The sequence below is a fragment of the Lepisosteus platostomus genome, chromosome 2 (assembly GCF_059453375.1).
Source record: "Lepisosteus platostomus isolate fLepPlt1 chromosome 2, fLepPlt1.hap1, whole genome shotgun sequence".
In the NCBI taxonomy this organism is placed as follows: Eukaryota; Metazoa; Chordata; class Actinopteri; order Semionotiformes; family Lepisosteidae; genus Lepisosteus; species Lepisosteus platostomus.
In genome coordinates, this window is record NC_142612.1 from 10,097,453 (window position 1) to 10,110,804 (window position 13,352).

General features: G+C 37.9%; 1 protein-coding gene across 6 annotated transcripts in view; it reads left to right on the forward strand.

The window, feature by feature from the left end:
- Positions 1-7,589: 7,589 nt before the first annotated feature.
- st6gal2a (ST6 beta-galactosamide alpha-2,6-sialyltranferase 2a) overlaps positions 7,590-13,352 on the forward strand; it is a 42,229-nt gene continuing 36,466 nt past the window's right edge. For 3 of the 6 annotated variants that reach the window (XR_015924966.1, XR_015924967.1, XM_088597375.1), the window contains exon 1: positions 7,590-7,899. The gene's annotated coding sequence lies outside the window, so the exon portion shown is untranslated. Of the gene's footprint in view, positions 7,900-8,009; positions 8,099-13,352 lie in introns of those variants that run through there. The other 3 variants (XM_088597338.1, XM_088597357.1, XM_088597348.1) reach the window with 2 other exon arrangements.

Genomic DNA, 13,352 nt, shown 5'->3' on the forward strand with positions numbered 1-13,352 from the left:
TACCTTTACAATAATAAAGTTCAAAGATGATTTCAACAGAAAGCACAGGATTTGTCACCCAGGAAAAACAGCTGGGCAGATATTATATTCTATAACTAGAATCCCAAGAGCGGACAATATTACATTTAATTCAGGACATCACATTTTTCATAATTCTTGGAACAATCACAATCTCTACAGGAGTTACTACAGCTTGTTTTAGTCATTAATAGAATAGTAGTGTTTTTCCTCTCTCTTCTTTTGTTACACATGGCTTCTTAAGACTGGCATGTAGTATCGAATACTTTGTATACTTTGTATAAACAAAAGATCCACAGTGACCAAGTGTCACAGTGACAGAAATGTTAGAAATATCATGTTTTGCTTAGATGTGTGTCATTTGCCTCATCATAGTAAATATACGCATTTAAGAACCTTTCTTTTCCTTTCTTTAAGGCAACTATCCGTAAATGAGAAAATGCAAGACTAACAACTGCAAATTCTTTCTTGACAAAATAATGAAAGGTGAAGAACACTGATCAGCAGAACAAGTCTGAATATACTCTGACATAAAAGTTAAAAGAAAATTAAAGTCTATTGTTATTCACACCTTTTTCATCTGAATTTGTTCACAGAAAAAAAAAGCTCCTAATTAGTACAAGCTCATTTACATTCCAAGCAATGCAGACATCGCATTGGGCCAGTGTACATAGACATGCACGTCTGTCATGTGGACTGTTGTTATGGAAACAACCTAGTTGCAGCTGGAGCTACACTTGTTCACTGGTACTTTCACGTTTAGAACTAAACAAAACACAGTGCTGTGCCAGGGATCACATTAATGTGCTAGCACTCTCTTTTAGCTCCAATCTCCATTGGGTTATAGACTTTTTCAGGTCATCTGATACTAAAAGGGTATCCATTCAAATAAGCACATATTTTACACTGTATACTCAATAAAATTGCTTGTGGAATTTTATTAAGAGATAATACTCAAGTGCTTTGTTTCAAAGTATTTCGTTTACATTTTTTTCAAATATTCATAAAACTGAAATCAAGAATTCACTGTTTCATATCTGAATCACTCTCTAAACAACACACAGATGTGCCAAATTATCGTTCTTTAGCGTACTCATAACCCCCTGTCTGCATGAAAATATAGTTTTACCTCTCCCTTCTTAGAAATGCCATGCATACAACTGGAAAAAGCGCATTTAAACTGTGTGATATAGAATATTTTTTTCTGTATCCTGAGTGAAAAACACACCCTTGCCTCACGTTTTATCACACCATGAAAAGTGCAAAAGAGGCACTGGGGGCATGACAGTCCTCGAATTCAGCACTGGGGAAGTGTCTACAGTCATTACAATAACAGCTACAAAGTGAAAACATGAAGCAGTGCCATGGTCAAACCTGATGTCATTCTAGATAGCAGGTGACTGATCATGGCCATGGCGGGACCAGAGCTCACATGAGATCTTTGTAGTTTTGCACTTTAGGTTCTACAAAGAGAAAAGTGTATGAATAAAGCACATGTGCTCCCTAGTGCCCGCAGTGTGGTCCTGCTACTGCTGGAGTTGCACACCAGATAAAAGAGTCACTAGTGTCTTGAAAAGAGAAGGTTGAAAAAGATTAAATAGAAAAGCTGCCATTTGGTGAACGAGAAAACAGAGAAAGTGCAGATTTGGAGGAACAAAATACCTTAGCAAACTCTCAAAACAAAGTGAACCTTGAACCAGTAAGCACTTGCTGAACCAAGAACAGTTTATAATAAACTAAAGTAAATATGTAAACTACTGTGAAAAAAGGTATTGGAAATAGCATATCACCAGCTTCTAGAACAATTGCAGAAGTAGAGCACAGTCATTAAATATTTCGATGGAGATCTAATAAAAGCTACATTAAAAAGTACAAGCCACAGAAAGAAGCATCTGCAGTATCTATGGTGAAGTGCTGAAAGGATGTAACAAAGTAGTGATAAACACCTCTAGCTGTGGTAAGTGGGACAAGAAACGCTACCCTACCTCAAGTTATTATAAGCTCCAATAAAAACTGATGAAAAAATCTGATAAGAGTTTTAAACATTTGCATCTTATCTTTCAATAGCCTCCTCATATTTGTAACCTTTCTTTTGTTTCTTTCTGCACACTGTATAATATAGTTAAAAATCCTGAATCAGGTCTGTTCATATAATTCATAGACATTGTATTTTCTGACCAGACTGGACTGATATTTGCTTTGAAGTATTTTACTTCTTAATCAGCACCAGTTTTTCCACTAAGGCAAAAGTGGTAGAAAAAATGGATACTATAGATAGATCATTAAATACCAAACTAGGAAACATAGTTTTACAAGAATAATGCAGACATTTCTCAGAATACTTTATCACTCATACCAATAGAAAATATGTGGAGAGAGCTTTGAGAAATTACCATAAAACAATAACATGATGATATGCTAATGTGAAATCACCAAATAACATCGTCTTAAACTTTGGAAAGTTTACAACAAATAACAACTACAAAAAATTAACAGCAAATAGAAGCCCCTTTTACCTACATTGTTTGAATTAGGTGGTGTATTGATTTTTTTTATTTCTACTGTACAGCATACTGTACTGTACTGTAGGTACCATTGTGTGAAAGTTTGAAAGTGTGAAAATGTTTATACACAGCAGTGAACGTTTGAAGAACTTAAGGTATATTTAGAACTTAGATTTTGAACAGCAAGCTGCGACAACTGCAACTATATAATACGTAGTGTGGCAAGAGCACACTAGTTATAAATTAACCATCTTTAAATTCTGATGAAAACCTATGACCTTCATTCCATCCAATTTTCTGAAAGCATTCAAGCTTTTAAATATATAATTAAATTGTAGTTTCCTTTTAAACAAATGCACCCTCTTGAAAAAAAAGCTACAGAAATATAAACACACTAGTTTAATGTTTTATGTTTTTTTTATAATAGAACACTATTTGTTCTTTATGATTTGTCAGTTAAGATATGCTGAGAACATAACCAGTACTCTATTATCAACACAACAGGAAAACAAGTTGGCTTCAGTGATTCTGCTTCAACAGGTTTGTATAAAGGAAACAGGAAACAAAACTTAAAAATGGGAATCATTTTAAATTGTGTCTCAGTCCTCCCTTGATCTTAACTCTTTAAGTATTATTTTCAATAGATCATTCTGGACATTAGTGCTTAAATTCAATCTTTACTACATACTGTCATTTAAAAATAATCCTTAAAGTCAAAGAAGAATGTAAAGTAAGAATCATGTGGGGTCTTTTCTGTAATTTCCAAAGATCACCTGAGAGTGTACAGTATACTGTATGTAGTGCACTTTCAAAGAAATATATTGCATTATGGCAGGGGCACAGGTATTAGTATTGTTTCCCTGCAGCATCGGGGCCCTGGATTCAATTCCTTTGGTGCTATTTGCGATGTTCATGTGGGTATCCTCCGAGTGCTCTGGTTTCTTCTTATAGTCCAAAGACATGCTGCTAGGTTAAATGGCCTCTGGGAAATTTGGCCCTGGTGTGAGTGTGTGCATGCTTGTGACTATGTGTGCCCTGTGGTGGACTGGTTGTCCAGTGTGTATCCTGACTGGTGCCTATTGCTTGTCAGAACAGGCTCCAGCTCCCCCTTGTACTGAATAAGGGTGGAAAATGGAGGAATGAATATTGCATTATGCATATACTGTATCTGCTCAATTCCTGTTTGAAATTATTTGTCATGTTTAATTTAATTAGTTTTGGTACACATCAATGGGGTATCAATGGGGTACATTTTTAGATTAATAAATGTCTAGTGAACATGCTGTCCACCACTCAGTTCATCTCCTGTTTTAAATACCTTGACATTTGAAAACGCCTCTGTAAACACTTCTATGTACAGTGGAAATAAGTGCATTTAAAGCACACATAAAGTAGAAATTTAAATCAAAATTCAACAATTAGTAACGGAAAGGGTTCCTTAAGCAGCAAGACTCAATTAGCTAACGACCATTGAGGGAGGAGTTGGGATTAGTGAACAGAGCTCTCCGCTCCAGGTAGCTCAGCGACTATTGTGGCCTCTGGGGCTCTCAGAGGTGGTGAGGATACAATTAAAAGCAAAGTTGGAGAATTTAAATTACAAATAAGAGGACACATTTGCAGTGCTATCCGGACTCAAAAAAGTCTAAAAAAGGAAAATGTCTTCATTTACCCGCAATTTACATAATGTTATATAGCATCTATAAACTATAGACATCAGTAATGTCAAATGGAATAATTCATAGAAACGCTAGTGTGTCTGCATTCATAACATATAGTCACATGGCTACCACGTACTGTATGTAACTCAGTTGTGCTAGTCAGTCTTCAAAGTGTTTCAGGCATCTTGGCTTTACACGAAGTGCGGGTCATTGATCAGTTTTAGGTGATGGTCACAAAATGACAATACAAGGAATTTCAAAATCCATGTATTGTAACACAAAACAAGAAAGATAGATAGATACTTTATTGATCCCGTGAGGGAAATTGCAGTGCAACAGCAGCTTAATACAGACAACACAGCCACAGTGTAACGAATGATACAATAATAATAATACAATACAGTACATACAATACAATCAGTACAGTGAGAAGTGCACTAAGGAGAGTTACTCACAGTCCAGAACACTCAAAGAACAAACCAGAACAGAACAGTACACAAAAAAGTCATATTGCACAATAGGACTATAAATATAAATGTATTGCACAGGTCCCTGGCATATATTGCACAAAACGGTTGTAGACGGGAAAAGAAAAAGAACAGATGTATCAGTTTACTGTTCAGTCCAGAAACATGTCACCGTCAATGTTGCCTCTGCCCAGACGCAAGGTGGATGCGTTGTACAGTCTTATGGCAGAAGGCAAGAATGACCTCCTGTAGCGCTCCCTGTCACACCGTGGTTGAATCAGTCTATTGCTGAATGTGCTCTTCATTTCTACATGCATGTCATAGAGGGGATGGGAGATGTTGTCCATGATGGCTTCTAGTTTGGACATCATTCTCCTCTCAGCCACTACCTCCAAGGGGTCCAGGTCAGACCCAATGACAGAACTTGCTCTCCTGATGAGCTTGTTCAGCCTGTTAGAATCCACTGCTCTAATCCCAGAGCCCCAGCATACCACAGCGTAGAAAATGGCGCTCGCCACCACCGACTGATAGAACACATGTAGCATCTTACTACACACATTGAAGGACCTGAGCCTCCTCAAGAAGTAAAGTCAGCTCTGACCCTTCTTGTATGAATGGTTCTTAGACCATTCCAGTCTATCGTCGATGTGCACTCCCAGGTACTTGTACGAGTCCACCATCTCCACGCCACTCCCATGGATGTAGACAGGAGTAGGTTTGACCTTTTTCCTCCTGAAATCTACCACCAGTCCCTTCGTCTTTGTTACATTCAATTGCAGGTGGTTCTCCCCACACCACTCCACAAAGCTGCTGACCAGTCCTCTGTACTCTTCCTCCTGCCCACCCTTGATACATCCCACAATTGCAGAGTCATCTGGAACTTCTGCAGGTGGCATGACTTTGAGTTGTATTTAAAGTCCGAGGTATAGAGGGTGAAGAGGAATGGAGAGAGAACCGTCCCCTGAGGAGCCCCTGTGTTACTTACTACCTGTTCAGACACACAGTTCTGAAGTCTCACAGACTGTGGTTTGCCTGTCAGGTAGTCAGTGATCCACAAGATCATGGAGGCATCGACTTGCATCTCCTCCAGCTTTCTCCTTAGAAGTAAGGGCTGGATAGTTTTGAAGGCACTGGAGATGTTGAAAAACATAATCCTTACGGTGTTGCCAGCCTCATCCAGGTGTTAGTAGGCCCTTTGCAGCATGTAGATGATTGCATCCTCCACACCAACACTGGGCTGGTAGGCGAACTGTAGGGTGTCCAGTGATGAGCTAACCAGGGGTCTCAGGTGCGATAAGACCAGCCTCTCCAGTGTCTTCATGACGTGAGAAGTCAGTGCAACTGGTCTGTAGTCGTTGAGGACAGAGGGGCGCCCTTTCTTTGGTACCGGGACCAGGCATGATGTCTTCCAGAGTACAGGGACTTTCTCCAAGTGCAGGCTCAGGTTGAACAGTCGCTGGAGCACTCCGCTCAGCTGATCAGCACAAGCCCTCAGAACTCTGGGACAAATGTCATCTGGTCCTGTGGCCTTACCCTGGTGCAGCCTCTTCTGCTCCCTCTTCACCTGGTCAGCCATGATGGTCAGCCTGGCCTGGGGGATGGTGCTCATAGCGCTTTCAGTGCTGCAGGTGTTAATGGCGGAGGTGTTGGAGAGTGGCAGCTGTGGGGGATTGGGGGGTGAGTAGCTGTTGGGGGTTCTAGCTGTAGGCGGCCATGATTGTGGGGGATGGAGGAGGTGTTGGGCAGTCGCAGCTGTGAAGGCTTAGGGAGCGTGTGGCTGTGGGGGGATGGGTGTTGAGCCACAGAGGGCCCTGAATCAAACCTGTTAAAAAACTGGTTCAACTCATTGGCCATCACCAGGTTCCCCTCTGTTGCACCCCCAGCCTGTTTGAAGCCAGTGATCTCTCTCATGCTGCTCCATACGTCCCTTACCCTGTTCCTTTGCAGCTTGTCTTCTACCTTCCTCCTGTAGGCGTCCTTGCTCACTCTTAACTTCTGCTTTAGTTCCCTCTGAACACGCTTGACCTCTTCCTTATCCCCCCTCCTAAAGGTGATGAATCTATGCAATACTGCACTGTGAACGTTATTTATACTCCCTTTTCTATCTGCTTTACACCAGATTTTTCTTAATCCATCAAAGACAAATCCAACCCTGTCTAGGGAAAACCTTCATATTTCAAGATTCTCATTAAACCGTTGATTTGTAAAGCCTTGGAACAATTTCATTGTGATCAATTAAACCAGTGATATATAAACCTCAGTAATTATCTGGGACCAAAATCTGAGTACCTTTCGGCCTTCCATAATCAGAAATCTCTTAATTGAAATGATGGCTTGAATAATGCCGATCTGTATGAACAGACGACCCATAAAATTACCACGGCTGAAACATGAGATGGAGATACCCCTGTTCTTGAGGAGCATCTTGAGGAACAGTTATGTATGAGAGACAAATACATACAAGTTATTGTAACCCGGTCCAATTTACTGTTAATTCGATCTCTAGTGGAGAAATTAAGTAAATTTAAATTAGCCATGTGCAAAATTTTAAAATTTAAAAAACTGACAATAACCCTAATAAAACTATCTTTAAATTTGCTACTGCACAACAGAAAAAAAAAACACCGCGTAAGATATAAACGGCGCACCAAGTGTTTAAAAATTCCTTTAAGATTTAAATTCTTGTATCATTCCCTGAGATAAAAAGGAAAACAAATTGAAACGGACGAAGAAAGTCAAGGATCACTTCGTTTTATCTATCAGTAGTTATAATAACGCACCAAACGTAGTCTTTCCATAGCTTTTTTTCCACTTCAATTTGCATAACAAAATAAAACGAGTGCCATTCAAATTATCGTTCCAATCAATAGAGACAAATACCAGCTGATCATTTATTGCACAAATTCAGACAAGCAAGGAAATGATCCAGGAAGTTGCCCTGGATTTTTTCCCCCACTGTCGGCCTACAGTTGCCTTTCTTTAAAACTACAGCCTTGACAGAAATGCCAGCTATTATGCAGTGGTAACGAGCTCAGGCTTTGCAGTCTTACTCCAGCTGTCCCCGCCTACTTTTCAGGACGGGTTGGAATGGAAGGTTAAAAAACTAACAATGACTGTCGGCATTGTGCTACATCGGTGGTGCGATTTTTGGAGAAGCAAAAGCATGTATTCTGTGCAGTGTTTGTAAAACAAATACAACCAAAAACAATGTATCTTTGTTTCTGCAACCCGTAAGGGGTGGTTTTTGTACAGGTAAGTCTTTGTAACATAAGATTTTTACAAGCTGCATTCGTTTTAAAAAAGAAGGTATTGCGATGCATTCAATTATTCGTGCGGTAAGCAAACAATAGATACGTTTCTGGGGTGCTATTATTTGGTGGAACCGTTACTTGATTCTCAAATAATTCCGAATTATTTTGTAGGAATCGTGGAAATTTTAGAAACTGCTTTGGTAAGCGGCACATATTTTTATTTGAAAGACTTAAGATGGAATGTGTGTACTACATTGGAGAGTAATATTTATTTTACAGTCAAAACTGATACCTAGCTAGCTGAGGATATTACAAACCAAAACGTATCAAAATACATCATCATCTTTCGTGTTTGAAGCCGCGCGTGGTGAACTAGAGCAAAATAGAATATCGCGTAACGTGATTATTTAGCGTATATTATGTTTAATTCTTCAGGTGTAGATTACACAGTCTACAACTCTTGTGCCTTTCTTAATATTGTATTAACAAAAGTATTTTTTCAGTATTCTTGTTTCGAATGAACATTTTTTCGTATTTCCTTCATGTTCTTGTGTAAATGCTCATGGATTCATTAAGTCATTAAAACGTGTAGTAACTAGGACATTTCGCAGCTGAGTTGATCTCATTTTCAATAACTTGGTCTAGTCTAAAAAATAGTAAATACAGCAGTCGTACAGACATCTATAGAGATGTAGACCAAAGGATTGGAATGGTCAGTTATCAGAAATCCCTTTATTCCTGAAAAGGGGTTTCCAGACTGCCACGGCTCTTATCTTCAATTGCTTGATTTACGGGAATTAAATACCATTTTCTAGGATTAGTAAATGTTCAGCAAGATAACTATTACACAGAAGGACAGTTTTATCCATTTGTTTAATTTTCATATTTGTGCAATAAATTATGTATTGTAATTCAGTCCTTTTTTGTTATGGGCAATTTTATAATATGAGGTACAGGACAAATGCCAACAAAAGTTTCATTTCTTGCCGCCAAATATGGGCGTTTAGTTAGGCTTTCAAATGTCTCCTTAACATCCACTGTGTGTTTCTGAATAGGATTGCCAGGTGTGCCAGTCCTGCTCCATGATCCATGTCATCATCAGGCTGTTCTGTCTTTGTGCACATTGTCTATGCACATCCTATATACAGGAATTGTCTGTGTGCACAGGGTCATTTTGTGCTGAGCTGTAAAGTCATGTTTTGTGAATGCAGGATCAACACTAACAGCCAGTATTAACATGTCTTGTTCTTGGCAGTAGTACAGTAGTATACTGCACTGAAAGAGCTGATGTGCTTTTCCTGTTTTTGAGCACATACTAGTCCAGCTAAAACTCTGAAAAGTCAGCCTCCTAGTAGTCTGTTTTCCAGAATGGCATGTGAACAGTAGCATACTTTTTGATACCACTTTTTGAAGGGTGAGCATACTACACACAGTCAGGTGTCTAGGGTGGAGTCAAACCCAGGATTCTGGGCTTGTGATGCCACAATGCTAACCACCACATCACTACAGTGACCGTGTATGATGCACATATATGCTTAAAGAAGAACTCCGTGATAAACAAGCTGCAACTATTGATTTTTACTTTTTCTCCACTGTTCTTTAGAGAAGGTCGGAGTTCACAATATGACAACAGTGTGATAACTGCCTTACAGCCGGCAAAAGAAAACAATGTAATTCGGTTTTGCAAAAGGTAGATTAACTCGTTTTTATGTGCAATGAAACATTATAATCATGATTTAGAAAACAAAAATGTAATGTGAAGCCACTTTCATATTCCTAAACTAGTACAGTACTTTAGATATTGTATGTTTTTTAAAGTAAAATAATATATCAGAACATAGAAAATAATATTATTGTATAATATTATTCTATTATTATATAGATAATACTAATAAAATATAATATGTGAGATTTCAAAACTTAATTTAAAAGTTGAGTGAATGGAATGTCTGATGCTCCTTTACCTTTTTATAAATTATTTGTAATGGCAGTGTGTTGCAGCCCAAATGTCAGATCCATTTTTCCCTACAAAGTTTGTACTTGAATACATTGCTTAACATGTAGGTGCTGACAAAGAAGAACAGCCTTTTTTGCACAAAGTGTTTGATATTTGGGTATTCTGTGTTTGGACCCATGTTCTAGAGATTATGAACACCTAACTGCAGTTCAGGCCGCATTTGTCTGACAATTTCACTCTCCAGTTTTATGGTCTTCAGTAAACCTACTGTACATCTGCAATAACAGATGGGAGATAATGCAGACATGTAGAACAGGTTCTCGGTGAAGATGAAACGGCATTGCAAGTCTGTCATCTATCATCTATCATGTTCTCGAATATAGACTCATACCCTGCCCTCATTTCCTCCAGTATCTTTACTGATTAGGTGTAATTTAAGTGTTTTAACAGTTAGGATCTTTTAAGATGGCCGTGGGTTTTCGGAAGCTGTCGGGTAAAAACAGTGCCGTGATGTTGTTTTGAATTGCCATCATGGTGTGTAGCATGTTACCAGGAAGTTTGTTTTCAACTGAAGTACTGACAATAAATGTCAGCTATAAATGCTAGCTCAATTACTCACTTTGGATTCTTTGACTGTACCGTCCTCCTTCCTTGGTTTTTAACGAATTTTAAAATCTAAGAAATGAGACTCAAAAATCACTTGGGTACTTTGCTGTGTGACACCCATCTAACCATGCTGTGCATCACCAGGTCTCCGTACTCTGTACATATTGTACTCATCCACTACTGCTCACAACTTATGTAGTTGGTAGTGGTGAATTTGGGTGTATTTCTTTTTTTCTACTCAGACCGATGAGTCCTTTCCTTGCATGTGTGTAGCGCCATCAGTGCATACAGATGCCATCTTGGACCAGCTCCAGTGAATTACTCAAAAAAACATTCAGTATACTATTCAAAATATTTTCCCCTCTGGTCTGACCTTTTAATGGTATCTAATACAATAATTCCCCCTGGAACAATTATTTATTTGGGAATGAAATCCAAAAGTGTAACTGTGCAATGTCACACACATCTATCCAGTGGTATGCTAAAGCAGAGCACAGCTGAGATATGCTCTGGCACCTGTTGCCAAACATTTGCAATAATTCTCTCCACCTTTCTCATGGTTGTATTAAATCTGTAGTCCTTTTATTTGCTTAAGGTTTGCATTGTTTGTTTCTTCCTTTTGTTTCGTCATGCACCAAAAGTATATTTTAATAATATGTTTAATTAAAGTATCTTTTAATAATTTTAATAAGCTTTCTTGTATCTAGCTAAAATCTACAGGATCTGATGTGAAGCTTCTGTTAATCTCTCATTTACAGACCTAGACATATGAAGCAATATTTGCACAGGGTGAGATGCTGGAATTTATTTTTCCATAGGTAACTACCAGCTGGGTATTAATCATTAAAACTGGCATCTGTTTTTCTGTAATAGGGTTCATGTCTGCCTCACTTAAAAGCAGAATATTTCTGGTCACAAATTAAAGTTGTTTAGTACCAGGTATGTTCAACACAAGGAAAAAAACACCCATCCATTTTTCTTGAAGATGTATTTTGCTTGCAAAGCACACACCATTCATTTCTCATTGGGCTGTGCTTTTGTATTGGCATGTGCAACACTGCTTCCTCAGGCCTTTTGGTTTTCAATATTCTTTCTTTTTCACTGTTTGATTGTTGGATTAAGAACTAATCTATTTTATTCTTCCCTTTAAGATAGCATCCCTTTTGTCTCTGACAACCGCTGCTACTGTACACGTCTTTGTGGTTATCAAAGGTTGCGAAAGCCAACCTTTTTGAATAGGCAACTGCTGGTGTCGTTTTTACTTTTGTGCTTCATGCTGGAATGCTCCTTTGAAACCATTGGCTCCGTTTGACTTAATTAATAGCATATCATAATGGGATGGTTTTGCGTTTGTGTGTTGTTAGGATTCCTGTGTTAGAGGCCACATGTTAAACTGCTATACTACCAGTGGCTCTCAGGCCTTGCAATGAGGAATCATCCTCTCTGTAGTACTGTCCTTTGGATAAAGGTTAGAGTTACATGGTTATGAAAGATTCCATATCAGTGTTTGAAAGAGTAAGTAGCCCAGATGTCCTGACTAAATTTCACTCTAGACCTGCTTACTCTGATCTACTCAGTGTTCCCCTTAATTCAATTGGAGAAGTTATTTCTAATTTTTCCACCCAGTTTGCTAAATAGTGGTTTGCTGGTGCATAAAAGCTGCCACATGTTACCCAGGTTCTTGCTGTAACATGTGGCAGCTGTGGATGACTTTGGTATCCTCCTTTATGTAAAGCACTTTGAGATCATTTAGGATGAAACTCGTTCTATAAATTGCAATTCTGTATTATAATCAATAGTGACTACTAGGTCAGAAATGATGCCATAACCCCGAAAGGCATACCTTGAAAGATATCAGTTATATAAGACCACCCATTCACGTTTTCACTTGTATCTTCACCTTTTTTACACGAGGACTTAAACGTTATTAATCTAAATGCAGAAAAGAACATGGTTAAAATACCTGTTAAGTTACATGGGGTGTTGGGTGCTGTACATACTATATTTATTACAAAGCAAGAACAAAAATAAGATGCAACAAGTCTCTTAAACATGAGACTAAATCCTGTTAGTCACTTGATCTAAATTTGGAAGGAAACATGAGAGAAGAGATGTTGTTTTCATTACACGAACCTGCATAAGAAATCTGTGCAGGTAATGTTTACATTTGAAACCCTAGGTAATTTTATACAGTAATGTGACTGTGAAGAATTGTTTAAAGATACTATGGTCAAATCATAAATGGTGTAATAAATGTTGCCACTATTTGTTTAAGAAAATAACCTGCTGTTGTTCTGTGCATGTAGGAAAGCCCAAGCCTGCATGTGATCTGGTTTTATTTCTTTTTGGGCGAACTTCTTCAAATACAAAATGTGAAATCAAGCAATAAGTTGCCAGCTGGTTAGATATTAAAGCTGAACTAAAATTAAATCTTGTTACTTATGAGTTTGCTTTTCATAGTCAAGCAGGGGATTTAAAAGTGAAGCCGCGGAACTCTAAACAGCTATCCAGTTGGATAACACTTTTCAAAAAGGTGAAGTTGTTTTAAATAGAAAAAATCATTTTGATTGTTTTATTATGCAAAAATGTTTTTTGTAGTAATTATTGATACAATAATTATGTATTATACAATATTTGAACAGTAGATAATATTTCAAGACCAAACTCAAGAGTTGCTTAAGGACATTTTCTTTTTCATGTAACTGTACCAGTATCTTTGCTTTTGTGCTGTAAATCTTAGGTTATACAGCTGGAAATAAATCATGAATTGAAATAGATTCAATTTCAGTTGACAAGAATTCAGATTTAGTTTTAGCAGTTTGAAATAATTTAAAAGGAAAGATTTATTTTTAAAAAGTTAGATGATAAATACATTAATGATTTAATTCACA